Below are 10,078 nucleotides of genomic sequence, written 5' to 3' on the forward strand. Positions count from 1 at the left end.
CTGGAACTCTTTTGCTTTTTCGATGATCCAACGGATGTTGGCAATTTGATCTCTGGCTTCTCTGCCTTTTCTAAATCCAGCTTAAATACGTGGAAGTTCACCGTTCACATACTGTTGAAACCTGGCTTGGAGAATTCTCAGGATTACTTTGCTAGCGTGTGAGATGAGTGCAATTATGCGGTAGTTTACACATATCATTTTATGTGGCAATGCAGTTGATAAAACTGTGCTCACAAGGATCAGGGGCTTACTTTGAGCTCACAGTGCTGATCGGTGCTAGAGTTGGTGTTTGAACTTAGGTCTAGCTTCAAGCAAGGCTGATGCCATCATTCTCCCAGCTTGTCTGGAAGGCTCTTTGCATACTTTCTCTGACCCTTCACTCAAGGACTGTATCTCTTCATCACTTGCTGTCTAACCTGGAGGGACAGTGATGATGCTATTGACTAGATTAGGCTCTTTTCTTACCAGTAGAGCATTATGCCACATGACCATTACTAGTGAAATGTCCCTCAACTCAATGACAGGACGTGATTTAAAGTGATTATTTAAAAAGCACAGAAAGAATAAGCATGAACAAATACTATTCATTGTTAAAAGGTCAACACCAAAAGCAAGAAATACTGTTGCTTAAAATCATTAAGTGATACATCATCAGTAATTGGGTCTGATACAAATAAAACACTGAAGGAACTAGCTTATTGATTTAGAGAGTGAAATCCCCAGTCATTCTCCTTAAAATTCAAGTTGAATCAACAATTCAGCAATGATTAATTATCCAACTTTACCAGTGTTATGAAATGAGGAGGTAATGAGAAAGTATTTATGCTTATTTGGTACCATGCAAATATAAGTTCTAGTTATTTGCTTGACATTTTGACTTTTTTTTTTTTTTTTGGCCAGGCTACATAACATGCAGGATCTTAGTTCCCTGACCAGGGAGTGAACCTGTGCCCTTGCAGTGGAAGTGAGGAGTTCTAACCACTGGACCACCAGGAAAGCTTCTTGACCTTTATCTAAGGTCAAAGTATGAAAGAAAATTTGGGCTCAAGATTATCATTATTACTTTTTGTTCACTCAAATTTGCATAAGATAAGTTTTTTCCAGGTACAGTGGAGAAAAAAAAACAAGGAGCAACAACTTGTTGCCTGTTCTCTAGCAATGTGACTTCTGTGCTGACCAGCCAGCCCCTGGTAATAGTTGAGGGTTTAAGGGCTTATTAAGATGAAGTGGATTGTTAACAAATCATAACTAACTATTGTCACCTTGTATTAGAAGAAAGTTTCCCTAAATCAGCCTAGAGGGAATTTTGCTTTAAAGAATTGACATCAATCTTGCAAGTAAGTGTTGTGTAGAACTTCATTAGGTCAATGAGATGACCTCATGTCATGGGAAGAATTCACCTTTTTGGAGTGGATAGTAGAAAATAAATGGAATGGGAGTTCTTAATACATTACTCAAATGGCATATTTGCTATTTGTCTATTTGTAAATGTCATGATATGTATCATGAATCTGTATTATTTGCTTTGATTTTAATAAGTAACTTTTAATATATGTTATGCTTTCTTTTTCCTTCAACAAATATTTATTAAGAACTTAACAAGTGGCACACTGGTGCAGAATCCGCTTGCCAATGCAGGAGATGCTGGTTTGATCACTGAATTGGGAAGATCCTCTGGAGAAGGAAATGGGAACCCACTCCAGTATTCTTGCTTGGGAAATCCCATGGACAGAGGAGCCTGACGGGCTACAGTCCCTGGGATCAAAAAAAGTTGGACATGACTGAGCATGCATGATATTCTAGGCACTGTGCCAGCCCCAAAGGAGATAAAAATGAACAAGACAGTCTAAACTCCTGCTCTCAGGGAGAGTATAATCAAGTGGGGTGAGAAAGGGGTGAGGTTCAAAAATTACAACATTTATAACTAATGGTGATAAATGCTCTGATGAGGGAATCAAAAGGTAGCATGTGAGCTGAAAGAATGGGCACCTAAACCAGATTTGCCGAGACGGCTGGTCAGAGAAGATGAAGCCTCACATTGTATAGGAATTAGCTACATATGTGGGTGTATGTTAAGAGAGAGTGTGTGTCTGTGATGGGGGAGGTATGGCAATATTTGGTTGGGACAGTGTTTAGGGAAAGAGAGGCAGTTGGCTTGTATATAGAGAAGGGTGAAGAATGGTCCAGGTGGAGGAAACATCATGTGGAAACACACCCCTAAACCAAAGGGAACATGGCATGTTTGAGGACTCCTTGAGGACTTAAGGAGAAAGAGGAGAGGTAGGAGTAAAAAGCAAAACTGCAGAGGTGATCAGAGACTATCCTGCCAAGAGCCTTATAAACTGGGTCAGATTCTACCCCAGGGGCAAGAGGAGCCTTTGGATGAATTTACACTGGGATATTATTTAGTCTAGGTGAAATTCATGAATTTTCGTGGCATTACACATTGAATACAGTGTAATGTATATTATTCCTTAGTCATTTTTTTCTTTCAATAAGTGTTAATTGAGCAGGTATTATGCACCAGGTGCTGTGCTAGCTGCTGGTTAATAGTTAGTATAAATGGTTAGTATTTGAAAGGTAGAGAACAGGTTGGCTGGGCATAGGAGCAACAGATTTAGGAGGCTAGAATGATAATCAAAGGAGCAGTCAGGGCTTGGGGTGGGGAGGTGGGTTTGAATCCTACAGTGTAGATGGAGAGAAATAGAGAAATAGGCAGAGTCAGTCTTCTTAGATTGTTTTTATTTCCAAAGAAACTTCATCATTATCATCTTAACAAATTGGAGAGTTTTTCCTGCAGTGGTGTGATTTCAGAAAGTAAGGCTTCTAAAACCCTTTTGTAACCATCAGATTTAGACTTTGTTATCAAACTATTTATAGAATCCTCCTTGAGTGCTGTTTGGGCCTTCATTATATGTAAAGTTGTTATCAGTCTAAGAACTAAGTGTCCTGTGTCTCTCAGTGAGAGGGCCCCCAACAGTGGAGGACCCTGATATATGCTGCCCAAATCTCCCTTTAGAAAGGAATGACTTATTTTTCCAGTTCCTGAGAGATGGCTGGCTGGCAGTGGCCTGCAGATATGAGTCCTCTTTGGGGATTGCCTCATCTGAAGAGAACTGCTTTGCCCAAGGCTGCTCCTCCTTCCTCTTGTCCCCTTGGTGTGATGGTGTAAAGGTCTGACCTTTCCACCTCCTCTGTGGACTGTTTGAAGGGCCATCTCCATTCCAGAGCTCCCCAAAGGGCTAGCTAATTCTCAGTCTAATTCTGCTTTCTTCTCCCCCTTTCACTGGTGTTGATCCCAAGAGCAGTCTAGTTAAAGTTCTGCATGCTAGTTTTTGTTTCTTCTCTAGGGAACTTAACTTGCAATACCACCATCTACCTAAATTGCTCAAACTAGTAATCTGGAAAACCCCCAAATTCTTCTCTTTCAGACTTTATCCTTCATACCCTCCATATCCAATCAAGAATCAAGATTTTTTCTCCATTCCAGTTGCCACCATCATAATCAAAGCCCTCACCATCCGTCATCTAAGTATTTTGACCACTGCTAATTTGTCTTCCTGTCTTTGATAAAAATTGCTTATTTTTTAAGAAAATAATTTATTATGTTTAATCCCTTTCATTGATCACAGCCTTGTCATGGTGAAGGGGCTTGCATAACTCAATGAAGCTATGTGCAGGGCCACCCAAAATGGACGGATCATAGAGGAGTCTCGATAAAACATGGTTCGCTGAAGTTCATGGCAACCTGCTCCAGTATTCTTGTCATGAGAACCCCATGAACAGTATGAAAGGGCAAAAAGATCATGACACTGGAAGATGAGCCCCCCAGGTGAGAAGGTGTCCAATATGCTACTGGGGAGAGCGGAGGGCAATTACTAATAGCTCCAGAAAGCTGGGTCAAAGTGAAAGGTATGTTTGACATAAAATATACTGCGTATTCTTCCCAGGTGGTGCCAGTGGTAAAGAACACACCTGTCAATGCAGGAGACATACGAGACATGGGTTCGATCCCTTGGTAGGGAAGATCCCCTGGAGAAGGTCATGGCAACCCATTCCAGTATTCTTGCCTGGAGAATCCCATGGACAGAGGAGGCTGGCAAGCTACAGTCCATAAGGGTCGCAAAGAGTCGGATACTGCTGAAGTGACTTAGCACACATGGACATACTGCATATATTTAAAGTGTAAAAGTTGATAAAATTTGACCTATGTATATACCTGTGAAACTATTACCACAATCAAGGTAACCCACTCATCACTGAAATTACTAAAGCTGCGTGTGCAAACTAATTGGAAATTATTACACACACACATGCATATATAGTTGTTGTTCAATTGCTAAGACTTGTCTCACTCTTTGTGACCCCACAGACTGTAGCCCACCAGATAGCCTCCTCTGTCCATGGGATTTCCCAGGCAAGAATACTTCAGTGGGTTGCCATTTCCTTCTCCAGGGGAATCTTCCTGGACCAGGGATAGAATCTGAGTCTCTTGCATTGGCAGGCAGATTCTTTACCACTGAGCCACCAGGGAAGCATATATATATATACATATAATGAAACAGAAATTCTCTCTACCTTCCCTTGGAGTTGCCTTTTAAAATTTGAATCTCAACAAGTCTCTTCTTTTCTTAAATTCCTCTAGGTGCTTCAGTTGCCTTTGTACAAAGATAAACATCTTTACCTGAAGGCTTGATGTGGTCCCCACCTGCCTGTCCAGCTTTCTCTGGCAGAGCTCTCTACAGCAGGGGACCCCAGCTTCTGGGATCTAAGGCCTGATGATCTGAGGTAGAGCTGATGTAATAATAATAGAAATAAAGTACATAATAAATGTAATGCACTTGAATCATCCTGAAACCATCTGCCTTCCCCAGGCCTGTGGAAGAATTGTCTTCCATGAAACCAGTCCCTGCTGCCAAAAAGGTTGGGGACCTGCTCCAGGACTGGATCTTAAAGTTATGTGATACTTTGCCCCTCTTGCCTTAGGGCCTTTGCCCTGCATTTTCCTTCTCCTACTGCTCTTTTCTCTGTTTTACCCCTGCTTTTGTGTATTCTTAAATATGAATGAAAATTTTAAATAGCTGTTAATTAATGATTATTGAGTGGTTACTTTTTGTCTGGTTCTGTGCTTTACATACACTGTATCTCTTAACCTTCACAAAATCTGTAACTGGTGTTATTGTCATTATTTTGCAAATAAGGAAGTGTAATTCTCCCCAGATCCTGCAGCTGGGAAGTGAAGTTCCTGACTTGAGAAGGATTTGGCTACTTCCTGAATCCTTAGACCAAAATAAGCTCCTGGTTATCAGCTCCTGAATAATATCCTGTAGTTCTCCCTTATAATAGGATTTACTGCATTTACTGTTAAATACCTCCTTTCCCAGTTAAACTAGAAACTGTATGAAGACAGAGATCCTGTGTATCTGCCTCTATGCCAGGACCTGGTATGTAGTATATGCTTATGGCATACTTCTGGAGTGGATAACATGGAATGGATAGTAATCTCCACTGAACAATATATAGTAGTTTAGGATCTATAACTTCAATTCTAGTGTCAGAAAGAAGAGAAATTCAAATACAAACGCTCTCAGTAAATAATTGTGAGATGGTATTTAACCTCTTTAAGCCTCAACTTCTTTACCTGTAACCTAGAGATGATAACACTTTTCTCCCCCGTAGAATTGCTCTGAGGAATGAATAAGATGATATCAAAAGGCTCCCAGCACAGGATGTGCCACATTCTTCTGTCTTATCAACTTGAATATTCAAGGTTAAGTATCAGTCTTGTAATCATTCTGTATCCTCTACTGGGCCTGCCACGTATACAGCCTATAGTAGATAACCAACAAGTTCAGTTCAGTTCAGTCTCTCAGTCGTGTCCGACTCTTTGCGACCCCATGAACTGCAGCACGCCAGGCCTCCCTGTCCATCACAAACTCCCACAGTTTACTCAAACTCATGCCCATTGAGTTGGTGATGCCATCTAGCCATCTCATCCTCTGTCATCCCCTTCTCCTCCTGCCCCCAATCACTCCAAGCATCAGGGTCTTTTCCAATGAGTCAACTCTTCACATGAGGTGGCCAAAGTATTGGAGTTTCAGCTTCAGCATCAGTCCTTCCAATGAACACCCAGGACTTATCTCCTTCAGAATGGACTGGTTGGATCTCCTTGAAGTCCAAGGGACTCTCAAGAGTCTTCTCCAACACCACAGTTCAAAAGCATCAATTTTTTTGGCGCTCAGCTTTCTTCACAGTCCAACTCTCACATACATACATGACCACTGGAAAAACCATAGCCTTGACCAGACAGACCTTTGTTGATAAAGTAATGTCTCTGCTTTTTAATATGCTATCTAGGTTGGTCATCACTTTCCTTCCAAGGAGTAAGCATCTTTTAATTTCATGGCTGCAGTCACCATCTGCAGTGATTTTGGAGCCCCCAAAACTAAAGTCTGACGCTGTTTCCACTGTCTCCCCATCTATTTCCAGTGAGGTGATGGGACCAGATGCCATGATCTTAGTTTTCTGACTGTTGAGCTTTAAGCCAACTTTTTCACTCTCCTCTTTCACTTCCATCAAGAAGCTTTTTAGTTCCTCTTCACTTTCTGCCATAAGGGTGGTGTCATCTGCATATCTGAGGTTATTGATACTTCTCCCGGCAATCTTAATTCCCGCTTGTCCTTCTTCCAGCCCAGCGTTTCTCATGATGTACCCTCCACATAAGTTAAATGAGCAGGGTGACAGTATACAGCCTTGACTTACTCCTTTTCCTATTTGGCACCAGTCTGTTGTTCCATGTCCAGTTCTAACTGTTGCTTCCTGACCTCCATACAGGTTTCTCAAGAGGCAGGTCAGGTGGTCTGGTATTCCCAGCTCCTTCAGAATTTTCCACAGTTTATTGTGATCCACACAGTTGAAGGCTTTGGTATAGTCAATAAAACAGAAATAGAGGTTTTTCTGGAACTCTCTTGCTTTTTCGATGATCCAGCGGATATAGGCAATTTAATCTCTGGTTCCTCTGCCTTTTCTAAAACCAGCTTCGACATCTGGAAGTTCACAGTTCACATATTGCTGAAGTCTGGCTTGGAGAATTTTGAGCATTACTTTACTAGCGTGTGAGATGAGTGCAATTGTGCAGTAGTTTGAGCATTCTTTGGGATTGCCTTTCTTAGGGATTGGAATGAAAACGGACCTTTTCCAGTCCAGTGGCCACTGCTGAGTTTTCCAAATTTGCTAGCATATTGAGTGCAGCACTTTCACAGCATCATCTTACAGGATTTGAAATAGCTCAACTGGAATTCCATCACATCCACTAGCTTTGTAGTGATGCTTTCTAAGGCCCACTTGACTTCACATTCCAGGATGTCTGGCTCTAGGTGAGTGATCACACCGTTGTGATTATCTGGGTCATGAAGATCTTTTGTTGAATATCAGGAGGTATTTCTGTGAGGCCAGGGTTTATGATTTCAGTCTATTTACTTTACCATTCGAGGGGTAAAAATAAAGCAGTTTTCTTATCGCTGTTTTTTGGCTGAGTAGGATTGTTGGTGGCTGCTTGGGGTGGAATGGGGTGAGGTCACACAGATCAGAATTCAGTCAGCATCTGTCTAGGTCAGACAATACAAGTTGCAAGATAGAAGAGACTAGACCTTATCTGTACAAGAGGGATGAGATCAAAGGTTCTTTAGGAAAGTTAAATGAAATCATACATGTAAAAAAAAAAAAGACTAGACCAGTAGATCTTGGGTGTGGTTAGAACTCAGAGAGTTGCTGATTTCCGCAATCCTGACTTATTCATTCATCAAATACATGTCTCTGTGTATGTGTGTGTGTGTATAAAACATTTGTAGGGTGTTTATAGCCCTGGTGGTCCAGTGGCTAAGACTCCACCCTCAGAATGCAGGGCACCTGGGACCTGGGACCTGGGTTTGATCCCTAGTCAGGGAACTAGATACCACATGCCACAATTAAGACCCAGTGTAGCCAAATAAATGTTAAAAAAAATTATATAAAGTAACTGTATATAGAGTGATATTCTGGGCCGTGATTCTCACACACTCTTGGTGCTGGTCACAGAAAAAGCATCTGAGGAACTTAAGATCACAAATTCTTGGGTCTCACACTTTGGGATTTGTGATAAAGGGCTGGGGGTTCCTGGGGATTCATGTTTTTAAGAAATTCTTTCTGTGATTCTGATGTAGTGTTCTAAGAAAGCAAATATACCGAAGGCATTATTCCTATTCACAAAGATGACTGAGAAAGGAGCATAGCTAATAAGAAAACCTTAGTCAAGCCACATCAGTTTTTTAAAAAAAATTTATTCAATTAGTTGTTTTTGGCTGTGCCAGACCTTTGTTGCTGTGTGCAGACTTTTTCTAGTTGCAGCGAGCAGGGACTAATCTTCATCGTGGTGGTTTCTCTTGTTGCAGAGCACAGGCTCTAGAGTTCATGGCTTTAGTAGTTGCAGCTTCTGGACTCTAGAGCACAGTCTCAGTAGTTGTGGCACATGGGCTGAGTTGCTCCACAGCATGTGAGATCTCCCCACCAGGGAAGCCCAAGCCACATCAGTTTTTGTTGGTTGGTTGGTTGGTTTGATTTTGGCTCTGGGTAATATAAATTGTTTTGCCCATATCATCCCTCCTGCAAAATTCAGCCTACAGCTTCAGAGAGAGGCCAAGTGCTATTATTGTTTAATTCATGTTACTGTTGGGAGTAAAGGTGTGCTCCCAGACTGATACGTGGGCTGATGGAATCTGTTTATATATAAGCTGGTATGTGATTAGAAGCGTACATGATAATGTAAAGTTTATTTAGGTCTAGTGAATTCTAGGTCAGGAAAAGATGAAGCAGAATTGTCTGGAGAGGTCTGACGTTCTTACTGAGTAGACTTTCTATCCAGAAGAATTAGTGTAAAAATAAATGTTGACAAGTACCTTCGTATCAGTGTCCAGAAAATGCCCGCCTACCCCGTGGACAGTCCTCTGACTTTCCTGAAATTTGGGAGTGGGGTTGAAGTAGAGATGCTTCAGTCTCCATCCACACAGATGCAAATTCAGCACGAACCCTGAATATGAATGTATACACTGGGGACAGCAGAAAAAGTGCTGAGTGCAGAGCAAAACACCTATGAGAAAAAACTTTTCTCCTACTCGGCTCCAGAATGTGAAGTAACACATACCTGTTGCGTTTTACATAATCAGGAATTTAATAGTTACTATGTTGAAAAAGTTTGGTTCCAGTGTTAAACCCAGTCAGCAGGTATTCTTGAGCACCTTCTGTGGATGGAGGGGGTCTTCCAACGGAAGTAAAACACTGGTACTTTGGCTCTAAAGTTTACTCAGAGCCAAAGTTTTTTTTTTTACAAGCTATCTCAAAATTTCTGTTATTAGCTCTGCTTTTAGTATGGAAGGTATTGTGACCTCTCACCCAATTACCATTAATTTTTTGTGACATTTTTACATTTCTAGGTGTGAATATTTTGAGGGTGTTTTGTGCTCTCTCTCTGAGGCAGATAGTTGAGTCATAGGACAGATTATTAATACAAGACTTTCCAAGTGACTAAGTAACGCTTCATCCAAGGTCGTGGATACAGAGTCTGACAACCACCCTGATTTAGCTTTCAGTGTATCTTTTGGTCAGAATTTTCCACCTCAACCTAAAATATTTTTTCCCTGAAATAAAAGTGTGATTAAACATATTAAACTGATTTTGAGTTAAAATATCAGGAAGAAGCATAACTAAAAATAACAGGATATGATTAATGGTTTTGATTCATAGACTATTTTTATCTTCTTCTGGAATCTGAGTGTCCAGATTTATATTTGCAGAGCAGCACAAGAAAAAAAATGAGATTGCAGTCTTTAGTTTTGAAGTTCTTTTCTTCTGAATTCTTAGCCTTATTGAAAGGTTATCAAGCCTTATTGAAAGACTTGCAATCTTGATTCATTCTTGAAAACTTCCATACAGCTAAATTTCTCCTGGACTAGATGTTAGCCTTTTAAGGGTTTATTGTTAATTTTAAGGGGTATGATAATATTACTGTGAAACCATGCAATTCAAATTGGGACCTGAACCCATG

Source organism: Cervus canadensis, chromosome 13 (assembly GCF_019320065.1).
Source record: "Cervus canadensis isolate Bull #8, Minnesota chromosome 13, ASM1932006v1, whole genome shotgun sequence".
In the NCBI taxonomy this organism is placed as follows: Eukaryota; Metazoa; Chordata; class Mammalia; order Artiodactyla; family Cervidae; genus Cervus; species Cervus canadensis.